We start from the raw sequence: 20824 nt of genomic DNA on the forward strand, positions 1-20824 counted from the left end.
TCTTTCTGCCCCTCCCCTGCTTGTGCTCTCTCTCTCTCTCTCTCTCTCTCAAAAATAAATAAAGATTTTTTAAAAATTAAAAAAAAAAGAAAAGCAGCAGAAGATACCTTTGGAGGAGTAGCCAGATCACGCAGTAAACTGCAGGCATGGTAAAGGCTTTGAACTTAAAGTTTGAAAGTCTTAAAATGGCTTAGAAGATTCTTCATGATCGGGCCTCTCAGGTTTAGGGCAGGGACTAGAGGGAGATTAGGGACACATTTAGGCATTTACTCTTAGGTTCCTGAATTCTGAAGCCTCACTTGCCTCATCCTTGACCGGGTCTTTCCACTGTGTCTCCAAACTCAATCTGCTAGGTCTTTCTCTAGTTCTCACACTACTCTAACCACACTGACTGATACGTTGCTTCTTGAGCATGCTGAGCACATTCCTGCTTCAGTGACTTTGCATTTGCTATTGCTTCAGAGCTCTGGAATATTCTTCCCCTATATGTTGGAATGGCATAATTCCCAACTTCATTTAAATCATGGTCAAATATCACCTCTGAAAAGCCTTCTTGATGATTCTATTTGAAGTGGCATCCTCCATCATTTTTTACTTCCTTACCCTGTTTTATTTTTTCCAACTAGTGCTTACTGCTCTTGACATCATATTATTGTTGTTGTTGTTTTTTTTTCAATTTGTTTCTACTAGAATGGTAGAGTCTTTGTCTTCAATTCCATTTTATCATTACAACAGTGTCTGGCATATAGAAATGCTCAATAAACATTTGTTAAATGAAAGGATCTAAGAAATGATATGGCAAATATGCTTCTGTGAATCACATAGGAAGTATTTATCGAATGCTTTCTATGAGCCACACACTGTTCTGAAAACTCTAAATATATTAATTTATCTCATCCTTTCAATATTACAGATGAGAAAACTAAGGCATGGAGAGGACAGGTAACTTGCCAATCTCACACAACTAGTAGTATTAGAACTGGATCTGAAACTAGATAATGTGGCTTTATTTTTTTTTCAAATGTTTATTTATTTTTGAGACAGAGAGAGACAGAGCATGAACGGGGGAGGGTCAGAGACAGAGAGGGAGACACAGAATCTGAAACAGGCTCCAGGCTCTGAGCTGTCAGCACAGAGCCTGATGCGGGGCTTGACCTCACAAACCACGAGATCATGACCTGAGCTGAAGTCGGATGCTTAACCAACTGAGCCACCCAGGCGCCCCGAAAATGTGGCTTTAGAAAGCAGTTCTTATCCATGTGTCACATTGTATTTTTATTTTTCAATATTACTGTAGGATGTTAAAAATTAATATATATTACAATTGGCTATTAACTTTTAAAATTTGACTTTTAAAATTTGTACAAAACATAACAAATTATTTACTTAAATGAATTTTAATATTATTGAAAGCTTTATTAGGAGTTTTTGGATAAAATTATTGGAAAGGGCAAATTTACTGAGAATTTATTAATTTGTCTAGGTCAGGTTGTTAGAGCAGTTAAAAATCCATTCTGGTGCATTCATTGGAAATGTATTTTTAACTTGACTATTCTTTTTTTCCCCCAAATAATGAGAAAAAGAAAGGAGTAACTTACGTGGATAGGCTTCATAGGGTGTCATGGAATGAGAAACAGGGCAAGGGCTAATTTTATAAATTACTAAAAATATGAACTTGGGAAAATTATTCTTAATAAGTGAGAGTGTTGAAATTTAAGAGATGTGTGCCAGATGGTCTGATGGAAACTCAGCACTAGTTTCCCCCTCCTCTGCTTTTCCCTGAATTCTTGGTAACAACATTTTTCCGAATCTGTGCCAGCAGGGTTCTGGATTAGATTTCACCCAGGAGAGGCTCTTGTGCAAGATTTGGAAGGCAGAAGAGAAGCAGAAGCCATTATTGCTCCTGCAGGCAGGTTCATGGGCTTCAGCAGATGGGCATATGTGAAATGCTGCCAGCAATTTCCCAGCATCCTCCTGTGAATCACCCACTTCGAGGCTGCAGGCAGCTGAGCTCACTGGTGGTGGTGGTGGTAGTCTGTAAGCTTGTACTTCATGATTTCCCCAAAACCAGCAGAATCTTGCCCTGACGTGTGTTGCCCCACCCCTCAAACTGGATTTTTTGGCCTCTTATTCATTTTATTAAATTTATTTCTGCATGTACTACCTACACTGATCTCTGTATTTCTGACCTGACTCCTGATTGCTATACCCAACATTTTCTTGGGAAGAATATATATATATTTTTTCAACGTTTATTTATTTTTGGGACAGAGAGAGACAGAGCATGAACGGGGGAGGGGCAGAGAGAGAGGGAGACACAGAATCGGAAACAGGCTCCAGGCTCTGAGCCATCAGCCCAGAGCCCGACGCGGGGCTCGAACTCACGGACTGCGAGATCGTGACCTGGCTGAAGTCGGATGCTTAACCGACTGCGCCACCCAGGCGCCCCTTGGGAAGAATATTTTATTTAATACATGTTTTATAATTTGTTTTCCTCCACAGATATTTAAAAAAAAATTGTTGGAAAACAAATGGAAACATTAGCGTCAATTATTGTCTTAAAACATTTTATTTGGGTAGTTAAGACAAATAAATCAATTATTCAATGATTTATATTAGGTATGATATTCATAGCGTATTTAGTACTCATAGTTTCTGAATAAAGTTCAAAGATTCCTAGTTGGTAAGCACTGGCAGGTTTTGTAAACAAAGTGTAAGAGTCTTTCAAATACTCTTCAAAATTATTTGGATACAATGGGGCGCCTGGGTGGCTCAGTTGGTTAAGCATCTGAGCTTAAGCACTTCAGCTCAGGTCATGATCTCATGGTTCATGGGTTTGATCTCATGGGTTGGGCTCTGTGCTGACACCTCAAAGCCTGGAGCCTGCTTCAGATTCTGTGTCTCCCTCTCTCTCTGCTCCTCCCCCATGTTCTCTCTCTCTCAAAAATAAACATTAAAAAAATTTAAAAAATATTATTTGGGTACAAGGAAGATATCTGCACCATCTCCAGATTCTTCCTCTGGTTACCTCCACTTTATACCATGTCCTATGTTATTAAACTACGGATAGAACTACAATGACTCATCTTTGTATGAAACTTTTAGTTTAGAAAGCACATTCCATATATTGCATCATTGAATCCCCATATATTTAATGCATCTCCTATATGTTTCTACATTTTCATGTACTTTCCCTTTGTAGCACTTATGTATTGCTTTTACATTTTTATGCCTCTTCCATCCTTTCTAGATTTCAAGCTTCTTGAAGACAAGAATTGTGTTCTAATGATGATTGTTTGCCTGATGATTAGCTCAGGGCCAAGCTCCTAGCAGATAGTCAAAGGAGGTATATTTAATGAGTGGATGTAAGTGGCTGAGATTGAGTTGATCCAAGGCATTTTGGAATGTGAAATCCGGGACATTTTTACGATGGCACTTTACATTCAGAATATATTTATGAGACCAAAAGAATTGGAGAAATAATTGAAAAAGAAACAATTCATACAACATATTTCAAGGAAACTACTTGACAAAACCAACCAAAGGATTAGGGGGAACATGGCTTTAGCATTGCTTTTAACTCGTATTCACTCCAATATACCTTTTCAGCTACATGTCCCTTAACTCTCCAACATAACTATTCCATGCCATCCAGTAACTGTTAATGACAAGGAGATGGTTAACAAAAACAATTCATCTCCTGTGCCTGGAAGAGCTGACAAATGCTTCATTTTAAATGGTATATCTGAGAAATTCAGGGAAGCAGAGAAAAAGCAGTGGCAGATGGGGTGGTTTATTTTGAGCCAAATTTTAGGCAATCTTTGTATTGATAAAGAAAAGTTATTTATTCTAGAATACCACCATGTGCAAAGAGCTATACTAGTGTTGAGGAGACAAATGTGTTAGGTATGGTGTCTGTTCTCAAGGACAACACCTTGTGGGAGAGTCAGGTATTTAAGTACAATATGGTATGCTAAGCACTGAATAGCAGACAAAGTAAATGATGGAACTTAATATTAAAGATGTGCTGAAAGAAGTCGTCCCTTGATGCCAAGCCAACAGGCACAGAATCAAAGAGTAGGAAGGACTGATGTTCCCTCTACCAATCATCTGCTTCTAAGTATCAAGTACAGCTTACCCAAGGGGCCATTTTCCTGGATTTTAAAATAGTTGGTTTAGAACTACCTGTTCCAAGCACAGAAAAAAGTCATTACTAGTTCATCTGCTCAAGTGCTTAAAAAATAAATATAAATTAATGTAAATCTCTGCCCTTCCTGTTGCAGGTTAGAATGGATGCATATAGAAAAGAGTGTATATTCATTTAAATGTTCAATGTGCAGGTAGAGTGCCTAAGAACAAGATTTGGAGTGAGTGGGAAATGCAGTGAAAGTCAAGGTAGACTTGGATTCAGGAATGGGTTCTTTCATGAATGCAAGACAATTTAATATTTATATTTTCACTTAATTGAATTCATGCAGGTGTGTATGCTAATATTACATATTTTGGCTTGTATATCTGTAGTACAGAAATTTAAAAAAATTATACATCATCTTAATTATACCAGTCAAAAATTTTTGCATAATTTAATCCACTATTTTTTTTCCCTAAAGCAGAGTGACTTTTTATTTTAGTAGACATTTCTTACCAGATAAAGCACGCATTCATCAAGAATTTCTGTGATTGCCTAACAGAGGAGGAAAAAAACCCACCCTAAATTAAAAACAAGACCCATCTACCTTAATTATAAAATGAAAATGATTACTACTACTTACTGATTACTTAAATATTCATGAGAAAAAGTCCCCAAATTTAGATGGTTGCATATTTAAAGATAAGGGTATGTTCATATTTTTTATAAGGAGATACAGTTAATCCTTATCCCCATGGTGGAGCTCTGAGAGAGCTATGAAAGATGTCTTTCCTGCTTTCTGTACATTTAAAAGATAGTAAGTTAACGGTGAGGGAGTTTTCTCCTAAGTCAGATGGAGTGTGGATTAGGATGATTTTTGCCTCAGATGCACAAAAATAATTTATTCTTTTATTCTTTTTGATTGCACATGATAATTCAAATGTTGAATATCTGAATTATGAAAATTGACATGTCTATTTAGCCTTTAAAAATCAATGCCTGATGGGACATTGCTAGGTGCCAGGGGAATTCTGGGACTGCCTGGAATGTATTGGTAGAAGTGGCAGAAAGATCCTACACACCCTGGATGGGTTGTTGTTCTAATGGCTCAATGTTAGAGCTGGAATGGATCTTGAGATAATCAAACCCATGCCATAATTTTACTAACAAAAAATTGAAGGCTCAATGAGGGGAAGAGATAAAAAGTCAGATTTAGAAGCAGAAATGATATAAAAATCAGGCTTCCAGAGTCCCAGGTTAATGCCATTTCTGATATTTTGCAATACTGGGGCTTTTTTAGACATCAAGGATAAAAGTTTCAATCCACATATCTGGCTTTTCCTGTTGGCTTCCCCGCCCCCATCCACTTTCTTACCATGTTCCTTGTGCTTTGGCTTGTTCCTCTTTGCCTTTAGAAAAACTGCTATCCCACTAAAAGCTTTCCTTACATACTGCCACCTAGCTCATTTACTAATAAACAGGATGGTATAAGATGGGATAGATGGGTGAAAAGGAGGAAAGGTAAATCAAATTTTCTCTGAAATGGGATGTTCTGTCTTGTTTTGGTTAATATTTTTAATGTATATTTCTATTACTTCCTTTATTAGGTTTTGTGCATCTGGAGGGCAAGGACCATGACATTTTCTCCTTTTTCTGTTTATTTGGCAGAAAAAGAAGAGCATAATGAATATAAAAAGTGCCAATATATCATATTTGAGTAGTATTTCTAATAATTTTTTTCAACGTTTATTTATTTTTGGGACAGAGAGAGACAGAGCATGAACAGGGAAGGGGCAGAGAGAGAGGGAGACACAGAATCGGAAACAGGCTCCAGGCTCTGAGCCATCAGCCCAGAGCCCGACGCGGGGCTCGAACTCACGGACCGCGAGATCATGACCTGGTTGAAGTCGGACACTTAACCGACTGCGCCACCCAGGCGCCCCTAATATTTGAGTAGTATTTCAATTGAACAAGAAGCAGAACACATAATACTGCTACCCAAGCTTAGCACAATTCTGTGACCTAACCAAATCATAAAATTAAGGACACATTTCCATTAAGTTTTCTTCAATGTTATAAAATCTGCTAAAAGCTACATGCCATCATAAGAAATTACAACATGTATTGTCCAAAGTTTGGTCAGGAAAACAAAACCACTCAAGAACTATCAAGAAGAAAAGGATCCAATAAATTAGATGACTAATTCAACAAATTAGTTAATAAGATAATGAGATGCTTATGAAACCATTGGCAGGGTTGGAAAAATGAAAGTCAAAATAGTGCCATTTACTCTCAGGTATTGTAGTTTTCAAAGTCTCTAGAGTATAGGAAACTCTGGCTATGTTCATAGCTGCCTCCAAAACTGAGCTAGGTGAAACACTCAGAGGCACATGCAAAACATCCCTTTTTCTGAAGCTCATAGCATACATCTGTGGTTTTGTCTGTCTCCAATGGAGAAATTATAGTATGGTTTCTGCATCTGTTTTCCTTTCAAATCTCAGATAAGTGCCTTCTGGCTGGCACATTCTAACCTGGAATCCTGCTGATAGAAATTTTTAGGAATGTAGCTTCCAGGCTTCTAGCTTCTGCAATAGCAAGGACAGCATGGGGCAGGTAGGTAGAAATGGTGCCAAGATTCTAAAGGCAATCTAGTACATAACAATTTCCAAAGCTTTAAATTCCTTTGCTTTCACCAATTATTTTAGATTCTGTTAATTTAATAAAATCATCCTGAGTCTTTTATTCATTTATTTATCTGGTGGTTTGGGTATGTAACTCATATATATGCAAAATACAGTTTTGATTTTTCCAACAAGAGTAGTTTGAGGAATTATTCATCAGAATATCTTGTAGGAGAGAACATGGTATTTGGACCATTGAAAAAATTACTCAAATAAAGAAATGCTATGGCTATACTCTGACAAAAACCCACCTCAGGGAAATATTTTGGCTTGAAAGAGTTTTATTTTTGAAAGGGAAGTATGATGAATGCAAATCATTTAAAAAAAACTATTCCATTTGCTTTGGGAAGAGACTAATTAAATTTAGGGATCAGAACTTCGAAATAGCTTACTCATGTAACTTACAGATGTATGATTTTTCTTTGCTTGTGCCAATGATAGTTATCTAAATAGAACACACACCTTAAAAATCTTTACGGTAGAAAATACGGAACTACTGACACTTGAGGGAAAGTAAAATTTCTTTTTGTATAAATAATACTATTTTCTTGCCTTTGATCATTACCTTCATTTGCAAATATTTAACAATCTACACATTTCAAAGCTATCAACATGTGAAAGTTAAACATGTTTAATTTTGCAGAGAAAATATCATTTCTTAGTGGATTTAGGAAGAGAGAAGAAAAAAATGATAGATTACATATATAGCTATCTATAAATAGTGAGGGAAATAAAAAAAACAATATTCTTCCACTGTTGCCGTGGGAGGGAAAAATTGTACTTTTGTGGTGTAATAGGATACAATTTATTGATGCTATGCTGATCATAGTCTATTGCCTTCACTGACCCATATTGTTAGCTACAGGATAGGGAGAAGGTATTCGTAAATACTACATAGGTGGTCTAGGTAGAGTAGGAAAATGTTTGGGAGGGAGAGGAATTGATAAACTGAACAGTGTGTGGGGAGGGTGAAAAAGGGGAGAATAAAAAGGATTAGTGTGAGATATGACCTGCATTCCTTTAGTGTCATTTGAAAGACATGAGTAAAAACACTGAAATTCTGCTTTATTAATATTAGCATATTATTATTTGCCTGTTTAGACTGTACTTCTTTATATGGTTTTTCAAAAATGCTTATTTATTTATTTTTGAGAGAGAGCACAAAAAGGAGGGGCAGAGAGAGAGGGAGAGAGAGAGAATCCCAAGCAGGCTCCATGGAGTCAGTGCAGAGCCCAACACGGGACTTGAATCCACAAACTGTGAGATCATGACTTGAGCTGAAATCAAGAATAGGGCACTTAACCAACTGAGCTATCCAGGTGCCCCTGTACTGTACTGCTCAATGCTCCTGAATTGAACCACATGGGTGATGGCTCAAACAGGTGAGCTCATGAAGCTTATAATTGGGAGATAAAATACAGGTAGGAGTGAGCCTGGGAGAGTAAGAGAATTTTTGCTTGCTACTCACTCATCTGCTCAACTGCTATTTATCTTGACATGTGGGCTTAATTTGGGGGAATAAATGTTCATGCAATGAACAAGTCTTTCTTGTGGCATGAAAATTTTAGGGGCTGCTCATCTCAAGTTTACATGGTTAGATGGTCCTACAAACAAGAGATTGCCTTCCATGAACATCAAGCTAGTTGATCAGGTAGTTTCAGAAAACCAGCTTTTGGGGTGCCTGTGTGGCTCAACTGGTTGAGCATCTGACTCTTGATTTCAGCTCGGGTCATGATCTCAGGGTTTGTGGGTTTGAGCCCCGCTTCTGGCTCTGTGCTGAGTGTGGAGCCTGTTTGGGGTTCTCTCTCTCCCTTTACCCCTCTCCCCCACTCATTCTCACACTCTCTTTCTCTCAAAAAACCCAGCTTTTTGTTCAGCCATCTTCTTTACTTTGTATGTTTCAACTTGTCTGTGAATAACTAATGACTTTGAAATCCTGGGTAAAGGCTCTCATTGTCTTAGCTTTAAAGGCCATATGTACTCTTAGATATTTTTCTGTCAGGACTCAGTCATTCATTTAATAAACATTTATTGAGCATTGATTATGTATCAAGAAGTATACTCAGTTCTGGAAATACAATAGAAAAAAAGAAACATAATGTCCCAGGCTTCATGAAGCTTTAATTCAAGAGGGAGAAATAGATATTTCACAAGTAAAAAGCACTGAGGTAATCACAGACTCTGATAAGTACACTATGGGCAATAAGCAAGGTGATTAGATACAGCAGAAGAGGACACTACAGGAAAAGAAAGAACTCTGTGCAGAAAGACATTTCTCAACAATGAGAAAGACTCATCTGTAGGAAAAGCTAGTTGGAGAACATTTTAGGCTGAGGGGACAGTGTACAAAATTTCAGCAGCCAAAGAGAGGATAAGAATTTTCCAATATGTTTCCTGGGTTGCAAAGATTTACTTTGCTGACTCTCTTCTTTCTCTTCCATTTCACAACTTTGAAAATTTACTTAACCTTTCTAAGCCTTGGCATCCCTGTCTTCATTGCAGAATGAAAGATATGATTTTTAATATTGTTATGTAAATTAAATAAAGTAATAAAACACCTAGCAGGGTCTCTAGCACATAATGGGTGTTTAGTAAATGACTGCTCACATCATCTTCATCACCATTATTATTAGAAAAATAAAACCACAGGGGAGCCTGGGTGGCTCAGTCGGTTGAGCATCTGGCTCTTGATTTTGGCTCAGGTCATGGTTCCAGGGTCGTGGGATCAAGCCCCGTATAGGGATCTGTGCTGAGCATTGAGCCTGCTTGAGATTCTCTCTTTCCCTCCCTCTGCCTCTCCCCTGCTCACATGCTGTCTCTCTAAAATTAAAACATATAACACACACACACATATATAAACTGAAGGTGACAATAGGTCTTCCAGAATTCTATCTATGTGCTTTTAGTTTTATCCAGCTTTTAGAATGGCTTAGGTTGCCACTGATGTGGCTCTGTAACTGGGAAAACATCTGGGCAGAAACATTATAGTTGTTACTATGAACCTCTCCCTACATCCCACTCATGTTACTATGATCATCAAAGAAGTTTTAGAAACCACTGCATGAGAGGGAAACACTTTTATCTCAATCCCTCTGCTGTCCCAATCCATATTCTATAAGAGAGCAAATTGGCGGGGCGCCTGGGTGGCGCAGTCGGTTAAGCGTCCGACTTCAGCCAGGTCACGATCTCCCGGTCCAGGAGTTCGAGCCCCGCGTCGGGCTCTGGGCAGATGGCTCAGAGCCTGGAACCTGTTTCCGAATCTGTGTCTCCCTCTCTCTCTGCCCCTCCCCCATTCATGCTCTGTCTCTCTCTGTCCCAAAAATAAATAAACGTTGAAAAAAAAAAAAAAAAGAGAGAGCAAATTGGCTCTCTACTAATGGATTGGGAAATTGCGTTCAAGTTTGTAATCATGGATATAGAAAAGTCACTGGTACCCTACAAATAAGTAATTAATTGCCAATATTTTTAGTCTGATTGTCTAGACTCCAATGACTAAACATAGGACAGATTTTATAATTGGCATTCTGCCCTAAATATTTCCATGAACTTCAAAAACAACTCCCCACTCAAATCAGCTTCATTACAGTGTGCAGTAAGATAAGCTGGGGTTTTTCAACTGTGAAGTGTAGAGTTCTTCTAATTCATTTCGCTCATGAGACATACTTGTGAAATTCTCACTTATTATTTATGAAGTGTTTTATAAGGAAAGCAAAATGTACTAATTTGAAATACATACACATGCAACCCCTACCTTCTCTATCATTCTTTCAATACACCTTTCATTTACTTTGAATCTATCTATCCTTTACTTTGAATAAAATAACCCACAATCCTTTGAGAAATAGCAATACTAAGTGGTATTACATAGAAGACATATATATTAAAAGAGAATTTTCGGGGCGCCTGGGTGGCACAGTCGGTTAAGCGTCCGACTTCAGCCAGGTCACGATCTCGCGGTCCGTGAGTTCGAGCCCCGCGTTGGGCTCTGGGCTGATGGCTCGGAGCCTGGAGCCTGTTTCCGATTCTGTGTCTCCCTCTCTCTCTGCCCCTCCCCCGTTCATGCTCTGTCTCTCTCTGTCCCCAAAAAAATAAATAAACGTTGGAAAAAAAAAGAGAATTTTCATGGAAAGGGGTAAGAGTTTCCAAATGGCTATTGGAATCAGAAGTTGCAAATAGCATTGACCTCTGCATCAGACCAAAGCCTCAGTAGGTTCTCTTTTGCAAAAGGCAAAAAAAATTTGGAATAATCATAGTTTACCTAAGTTATGCAGTTACTGTGGATATTAAGTGCATGTAAAGTGATGGTACATACAATAAAACCAACTATGACAGAATCAAAGAGAAACTATGGAAGAAAAGAAAGTTTTATGTTTTAGCATCTTAAATATACTTTATTAACATTTCCCCCTGCTTTTTTGAACAAGTTGGCCCCACATTTTCTATTTACACTGGGATGTCCCCCAGCCCTGCTTATATCCATCCTTTCTTTCTGCTGCAATTATTGGCATCTTTCTTATCCAGACCCTTGCAGTAGCCTTCTACTAGGCTTCCCTTCCATCATATTCTTCTCTTCTCTATGGTGTACATCATTTGTCATTAATATCAGTGGATGATTATTAGCATAACTACTAATGGACATTCCAATAAGATAAAATAAGGAGCCTTAGTAATGTGAGTTACTAAGAATAACTGTGTGAATGATTGCTTTGGTAAAAATAAGTTAAATATTAATTTGCTAATGTGCTAGTGAAGAATTTAGAATGAATGACTTTCTGTGTAAATTGGCAAGTATGTGCAAAAGCATATAAATGGAGATTACTCTAAATAAGAGTTCTAATATTAAGAACATCCCCTTCACTTCGCCCCAGAGCACTCTGGGTGTTGCTTGAATGTTAGGTCTTTTAAATTAAGATATAAACTAAGAAGATAAGTTGAGATCCAAGAAGAAAGAGACAGTACGCTATAGTAAGAAGCAAACAGGCTTTGGGTTTGGAAAGACTGGAGTTTGAATCACCTGCTCCACCATTATTAGCACAATGACCTGGGAAGATTTACTGAACTTTTGAATGTCAATTCTTCCACCCAAACTTTTTTTTTTCCTAAAAATATGTCCTGGGGCACCTCGGTGGCTCAGTCAGTTGAGCATCTACTTTAGACTTCAGGTCAGGTCACCATCTCATGGTTGTGGAATTGGGTCCCACATTGGGCTCTGCGCTGGGCATGGAGCCTGCTTAAGAATTTCTCTCTCCCTCTCCCTCTGACCCTCACCCCATGCGTGCATGCTTTTTGTTTTTTTTTCCTCTCTCTCTCTAGAAGAAAAAAAATCCTAAAAATTCCTCTTTCCCTTGTAGAACTGCTTAAATTCTGTATTAGGTAAAACATGCAAATTTAGAAATATGCTGCCTGGGAAAGAAGATAGTTAATAAAATTGTAGTTATTAATACAGTAACAATGACATAAAGAACAACTGGCAAAGTTCTGACATTTTCCTGGACACTGGGATACTAAATCATCAATATAGAATAATATTTTAAAAACTGCTAGGCAAAGAGAACAAACAGAGGGTTACTGGAGGGGTTGTGGGATGAGGGATGGGCTAAATGGGTAAGGGGCACAAAGGAATCTACTCCTGAAGTCATTGTTGCACTATATGCTAACTAACTTGGATGTAAATTAAAAAGAAAAATTAAAAAAAATAAAAAATAAACTTTTAGGCAAAGGAAACACTTCTACAACACAGGTCATCTCTGTATGCAAGAAGGAAGGTATTTTACATCCCTAGATTATGAACAAAGACCATGGAAATGGAATTTGATGTCAGTATGCTATTTGAAACAAAGCTGCACTTTCTTTTCTCTAAAATATCTAGCCAGTTCAGTGACTCCACCAATCTGTGGTAACTTACAAATTGAACGTATGAACTATATGAACGGGAAAAAAGAGTGTGTGAGTTTATGTGCATGTCTGTGAGTGTTAGAATTTCTCAGTTTGGCCATTGCCCTCTCCTCTAAGGATTTTCTACTCTTTTCCTGACTGATATAGAATCTGTGTAGCCTAAACCTCAAGCACCACCTCTCCTGAGCTCTTTTGCCCTGTAGCTTTTATTTGGTTCAGCCACGGGTCTTCCACTGGCAAGACTGGAAGAATGGAAAAAGAGAAAGGTTGAAGTATTGATTTCTTCTTCACTCTATTCTCATCCTGTAGTCTCTGTGGCTTTCTTCCTTTATTTCTGGGACATTGCTTCTATTAGTCTCATATGTATGGTAATGGATCTCACCCACTTCAAATAACATGAATTCTCTTTTTGCTCCTTCAGGACTCTGGATAATGGCTTTTTTCTGTTGCTGGTCCTTGGGTTCCCTAACCCTGCCTACATACTGTCAATGAGTCCCTCCCTTTTCTTCTTATTTGAATATAGTTAACACACAATGTTATATTAGTTTCCGGTGCACAACACACTGATTTTACAAGTTTATACATTATGCTATGTTCACCACTAGTGTAGCTACCATCTGTCCCAATACATCACTATTACAATATGGCAGTGAGTTCCTTTGAGAATTATTTATACTTTCTGAATGTATCATCTGCCTCCTGCTAAGGCCTTAACCCATACATTGTGCATATTTCAGAGAAAAAAAAGAGAGAGGAAAATGATGATGATTAACTTTTCTGTAAACCAATTGAAGGCTGTGGCCTTTTACAATTTAATCACTTAATTATTTCTTACCAATATGTCATATTGAAAAGAAGATTAAGGAGGGAACAGAAAAGAGAGAGATAGAAAAGAAAAAATAATACATAAAAGGAGGAAAGATACAAGTGTTAACTTCTAATTAAAATTTTAAACCCCTATTTTAATAGCAAATTCATTAATAGTTAAAGTAGTAATAAGCAGAGATTAGATGGAAAAAATACTAGCTCTATTCATTGTCAGAGGAGTCCCAAGAAGTAGAAGTTGGGAACCACTATCTTTTTCTACAGATTTCCGTTAGCAAAGAGCGTCTTTTAAAAAAAGAGAGTTCAGCCTTTTCATGATTGGCACAGAAATTTTATGATTGAAGAGTCGTGAATGAAAATCTTTAGTTGTTTAATTTTTAGAAACAGCAGGAAAAATGTGGATTTAACTGTTAAGGCCAAATTTTGACTCTATTTGTTCCAGAAATATATTAGTTTGGATAACTGAGATTGTATTAATAAGTTGTTTCTAAATAGCAGGAGATCCATTTGTTAAAAGAATCACATGGAAATAGAAATTATCTATATTTCATTGTACCTAAATAAAAATGGAGATACAAATGAGGAAGCAAGTATTATAATACTTTGCATACCCACCTCACATTTTTTTTTCCTAACTCACATCTGATGAGGAAAAAAAAATTTATAGTCTGTGTAGGGATGCCCTTCTTGGAAGAACAGACTCTGAGAGAATTTATGTAAACAGAATCAGATTTCCCTTTTAAGCACACTAAAAAAGGAGGTAGATTTACATAAAAATATTTTTAGTCTAAGATTAAAGATATTTTAGAATACAGACTTAGAATAATTTATAATATAAAAGTGCTATGCAGAAATTATTTTAAGTCTAGATGTTTTGGATGGGGAAATGAAACTATAGGTTTATAAGATCTCTTATAATAAAACTTTAGCTCTTTCTCTGTGCCAAGTACATGATCCCTAACCTTTAAAAACATGGTTGAGGGGCACCTGGGTGGCACAGTCAGTTAAGTGTCTGACTTGGTTTTGGCTCAGGTCATGATCTCATGGTGAACGAGTTTGAGGCCCACATGGGGCTCTGTGAAGACAGTGCAGAGCCTGCTTGGGATTCTCTTTTTCCCTCCCTCTCTGCCCTCCCCCACTCGCTCTCTCTGTCTCTCTCTCAAAACAATAAATAAATAAACCTAAAAAAAACCCTATGCTTGAAATGTTTAAATGTTTATTTTAAATGATACTTTGAAATTATGAACCTTACTGAATAGTCCTGGATAAGGCTATTCAGTGACTAGTGATATATTTTGATTTCATCTTTGATAACCCTACTTAGAGGAGAAAAGATACTATTAACAGAAGAGAGATGTTTGTTACAAAAGACACTTTGTTGGAGAGGAATTTTTATCTTTTATTTTTTTTTCAGTAGGAAGGTAAGATTTGACTCCAAACACGTCTTGTTTTCCTTAATAATCCACAAAGATTTAGCCTCTAAATTCTTATCGGTAAATTTTTAGATTGAATCAAATTTTGGTAAAAATGGTTTCACTTGATTAACTTTTATCAAAAGTTATTTATTTATTTATTTATTTATTTATTTATTTATTTATTTATCCCAGTCTTTGGGTAGGGGCTAGGGGAGGAGAGTTTACTGGGGTTGGAGTACATCTGAATCTGGTGAAAAAGTTAACAATTACTCTACCCATTTCCTTTATGATATTATAGATTTTGATACACTCTTTTTAATCATTAATAACTTGTTAGTCTTCATTGTCCAAATCAAAAGTACTCATTTTTTTGAAACATAAATTTTATGGAGTGATTTTTATCATTGACTAGAAACTTTCAGTAAGTCTTCTTTTAGTTTTATCTAATTTATTAACATCCTAGTTACACGGAATTATGGAGTATTATTATATGTTTCCTTTTGATTATTACAATTTTTGAAAATTGGGATTTCTGGTTGGTTAGTTTCTTCTGAATAGAAGAATATTTATATATGAGATATTTTCACCATTATTAATTGAACATTATTTACTATATATATTTCTGATATATTCAATAATTTAGTAATGTACACATCATATCATAAACTATTAAAAGTCAAAAATATTCTTATTTGGCTCTAAATATACTGCTTATGCAAGTATATATTTTTCATTACATGCTTTAACAGGTAATTTTTGGGATGGAAATATTATGTTGCAACATGGATGTAAAAGTCTATTTCTATAATTAAGAAGAACCCAATTTGAAGAACTCTTCTAAAATAACTGAGTTGAAAATTTACTTCTAGTTAGATTGTTTAAAAAAGTCTCATGCATATTTCTTCAGTTTTGTCTGTATAATCATAGATCCGGTTTAACAATTTTGGATCTACCTTTTTCTAAGCCATTCCTTAATTTATATACTAGCAGCAATACAAAGAAGTTACAAAAATATTTTCTCCTTATGTGCCTCGTGATGAAAAAAATAGAAATAATCACAAAGTCTGCTTTTCAGAGCCTGTGCTGTAAGAGATTTTTTTTTTTCTTATTTGGATATAAATCAGTTTGTGTGTCCAATATATTTTCGAAACTTCTATTTCATTACTTGTTTTGCCTCTGGAAATGTTTGTTTATTTTCACAATTTCAGGTACTTTAAAATTAGTTACCAAAACAATATGAACATTTTCTAAAATTTATGGTATTTACAAAGGCCACATCTTGAATATATTGTGAACCAACTTTATAAACACTTTAAAAATAAGTTGTTTTATTGCATCTTTAAGGAAGAAAATTTTAGTTTCTAAAGAATTGTTTGAAAAGAACTTAGCATCCATTTGAAACATTTCACTTTATCCCAATTACCTTATTTTTCATTTTATGTCACATGAAATTATAACTTTAAAACTGATTTGAAATTTAGTGGTATTTAAAACCTATTATATTTTAATTCATATTAGATAAATCACATAGTATTAACTTTATTGATCTTAAAACTTTTTCATTAAAAATAATATACATTCATTGTAAAAATTTGGAAATATGGATACTAAAAAATAGAAAAAAAAGATTAATAGCAATTAAAGAGATTACTTAATTGAACATTTATTTTAAGGAAAAATGATTATGCCATGGGTCAAGTTTAGGCTTCTTGAGATGGATGAGCATAACCAGGCATAAATAAGAACACAGGAGGCCTTTTTGATTTTCTATTGTTCCTCATGTGTCTTATTATAATGGCAATCATACAAACCAAATGTTTCAGCCTTGGTTTGATGCAACTATAGCTAGACAGACTTAGCTGGAGAAAGCTTCTCTGATGAAAGAAAACACCTTTAAAAAAACTTTATTATGTTGGCAAAGAAATAATGACTACTGTTTTAAGACATTTGATGGTCTTAAATTTAGGAAAATTTTAAATTGTATCATTCATAAAGCATTATGCCTATGAAAGTAAATCTTTTTTTATTAAGTTTTTGGAGAGCAGATGAGGACAAATATTAAACAAGGGGAAAATCTTTTTTTTTTTTTTTTAAATTAATTTGAGAGAGAGAGAGTAAGAGCAGGGGAGGGGCAGAGAGAGAAAGGGAGAAAGAGAATCCCAACTAGGTCCTGTGCTGTCAGCATGGGGCCTGATGGAGGGCTTGATCTCACAAACTGTGAGATCATGAACTAAGCCCAAATCAAGAGTTGGATGTTTAATCCACTGAGCCACCCAGGAACCACCCCCTCACCCCCCACTTTTTAATGCCTAAAACAATGTACTTCCCAAGTCTATTGAAGAAAGAACAGGATATCTCTTATGCTATAGAAGGGGGTTTGCTCAAGATTAAAGCTTCATTCAAAAAAACTCTAAGTTATACCTGAAACAAATATAACACTGTATGTTAACTATTCTGGAATTAAAATAAAAAGAAATTCTAAGCCTATCTTAAAAAGGTACATAAAAAGGTAATTTACAACTAAAACTAATATGGAACAATTGAAGATTGCTATCAAGACTCCCTTTATTGATATTTTTTAAGATAAATTATAATTTTTATACACAAAATATTTATATCTAGCAAGATAATAACTCTTTTTAAGTTAACTCTTAAGATTTGGTGGAAAAAAATAAAGTTAACTCATATGTAGTAAGCTCAACAAATTTTTCCCTGGTAGTAATCAAATAGGATGAGTTGAAGTCTGAAATTATGTTCAGTAACATGTTAAGAGGTTGCAAATGTCCAACATGGTATTAAAGGACAAATTATGAAGATGCTATATTTTATTAACAGCTTAAGATAAACTATATAGGCAGAAAACGATTACATTTTTACCTATGTTCATTTCTTTCATGAGTACTATTCATTACATAGAGAGAAAAGAGTATTTTCTTGAGGGGAAAAAAGAGCAAGCTGAAGGAATACCTATGGTCACTGATAAGTGTGGTTATCTATAAAGGGATGAATGTTAAATGTTCATAAAATTTAAAATGAGCTTTCAATAATATCCAAACATATTTTACTGGGACATTGGTTACAGTGGGATACTTTTTGAATTTTTTATACCAGCCTTACAATGACACCATAAAATGTTAAACCAAAGATTTATATTATAAATGTGAATATTTTCAGCAATACCCCATTTAGGATTTGAAATGTTTATAATTTCCCTTCTCTCTTTGATTACTTTGGAGTTGGAGAGAAATTTGTTGAACTGGAAATCACTTTATTTATACCATCTACCGCTTTCTCACTCAATTTTATTCATAATCCAATAAATATTTACTAAGCCCCTACTATATACCAGGGATGTTCTAGGCATGGCATTGTGACTATCCAGTGAAAAAAAACAGACAACGATCTCTACCTTCCAGAAGCTTACATTCTTTGCTTTCCCACAAGTCTCTTCTTTTCAATGTTATCTTCATCTGAACACACTTAACACTTATAAAACTCAAATTTAGGAGTAGGAAAGAGGTGAGGAGAAGGGAGGTGAGGAATGAATGACAAGCAAATTGGTGGGATGCTGGAGGCTAAGTATATAGAAATGACTAAAGGACATTATTTTGTTTCTTTCGTAAAACCAAAAGTATCTACTTACTATCTGCTCTTCAGCTGTTCAGGTTGCCAGAGTATAAGCTCCTTCCATTTCTGCTAATGGTTAGGAAAGCATATTCAGACAAAGGAAAAGGAAAAATAACAAATGTGCAACTGCAAACCCATAAGACAGCTGAATTTTCATGCCTTACCAAGCACTAGTGAGATTTTAGGTTTAATTGTCAGTGCCTGACAATCCTATTGCCAAGGGTAGTAGAATTGATTGTTTTGGATATACTGGCATGAAAGAAAGGAACCTCAAATAAGAGCAGGTAATGAAATATACGAATTACAACACTGTGAACTTCTCCAGTGTTATAAGAAGATGCTAATATTTCAAATACCAGTCTTTGAGAGAAGTGTCAATACACATAGTGAATATAGCATGGTAAATATTTAGGGTCTAAATTAAACTGCTGAGAGCTTTTCCCAGTTGAATCTAAGTCACAGTTCTTAGATTCTGAACAATTGGCATTTTGGCAAGGTGGAAAGCAAGATAATCTGTAGCTGCTAACCTTCCTTCAAATGCTCCTGAATGTCTGCTGGGGTGTTTGACAAAATTAAGGGTTTTATCTTGGAATTATTATTTTGCCTGAGATAACTAACTGCCTGGTGTTGGAGACTGGTTACTTTGTAAGTTTCTGGAATGCAGGCTTTGTAACATGTGTGGCATTAAATTTTTAGGTTTTTTTTTTTTTTTTTTTTTTTTTTTTAAGAGAGGCTTGTTAGTGACTTGGTGTTGAATGCATTCAGCTGCCAATATCCTGAAGATACCACATTGAGATTAGTTTCATTAATTTATAATTCCCTAGAACATCATCCACTTTGTACAGGATTTTAAATACATACAAGGGAAATAGCATCTCATCTTTGAGTCTTTTCCTGTTAATGATTTCTCATTTTGTGCTTTTATGTGCTCCTTTTTCTCTTTCCTTACTTGATTAGTTTATCTAATAGTCTGGCTATGAAATCTATGTACCTCAGTTTCCTCATCTATAAAATAATGAAAAAGAATAGAATCTTTCTTATAGAGTTGTTGTGAAGATTAAATTAACTAATACATATAAAGTACTTATAACTGTGCTTGGAACATAGAAGTTATTTGATAAATGTAGCTGTTATCACCACCACCATTGTCATCATTATTTTCACTATTGTTATGTATGTTTGCTTCATTAAGAATAAGTTTAAATTTAATAGACACCTCTGTTTACTGGGAACAATTTTGAAGCCAGTTAAAGGGGGTTATAAATCCATAAAAATCTACATGAAAACCTAAACAAAATAAAATAATAAAATAAAATATCTAAATAAATATTTAAAAGGTTAATATATTTTTTTTCTATTTTTAGTTCTTTGCAACTATGCATACACAGTAATGCAGAGGTCCTTGTGTCTTGGGCTTTGTCTAGTTCTATGGAGGCATATATCTGACAGTCACTGTTTCCCTATTGTCTTCTACATATTGTGTTTGAAAAAGACACAGATACATGTGGAAATCTGAGGTGGCAAGTGAGAGGTATGCAATAAAAAAATACATGAAGTTGCCTTGTTTTGGAAAACCATTTCATAATTGCAACAGCAGTTAAATCTAAAGTAGTCATATTGCATTTTAAAATCTAATTCTTCCAGGCAGCTTCACTTCCTTTAAAATAGCTAACTCAGAGGAGTGGTGCAAGATGTAATTGAGAGGTAATTAAAATCAAGTCTTAATTTAAGGTTTTGAAGAAATGCTGTTGAATACTAATTTGATATAGACTATGCTAAGCATTTAAAAGCTGCTTAAGAAAGCCAAATGTTTCAAATTTCCCTGTGATTTGATAATGTTGAAGTGGAATAATCAACAGAAAATCTTTCAGGTGAGAATTGGTAGGAAGATTTTAGAAATAATAATCAATGAAAAGACCAATGATATTAGATGAACATCCAATCCTTTTAGAGATGATATAATTATTAAAAAATTATCATGCATCTCTTTGTATAGGGATGATCAATGTTTATTGTTAGTTCAGTAATTATATTACATATAGAAGAAAATCATGGTTTTCAAAATTGCTCTGGCATTCTTCTCAAAACTAGAACAAACAATCATAAAATTTGTATGGAACCACAAAAAAACCCGTAATCATCAAGACAGTATGGTACTGGCACAAAAACAAACACATAGACCAATGGAATAGAATAGAGAACCCAGAATTGGACCCACAAATGTATAGCCAACTAATCTTTGACAAAGCAGG

Source organism: Felis catus, chromosome F2, assembly GCF_018350175.1.
Source record: "Felis catus isolate Fca126 chromosome F2, F.catus_Fca126_mat1.0, whole genome shotgun sequence".
In the NCBI taxonomy this organism is placed as follows: domain Eukaryota; kingdom Metazoa; phylum Chordata; class Mammalia; order Carnivora; family Felidae; genus Felis; species Felis catus.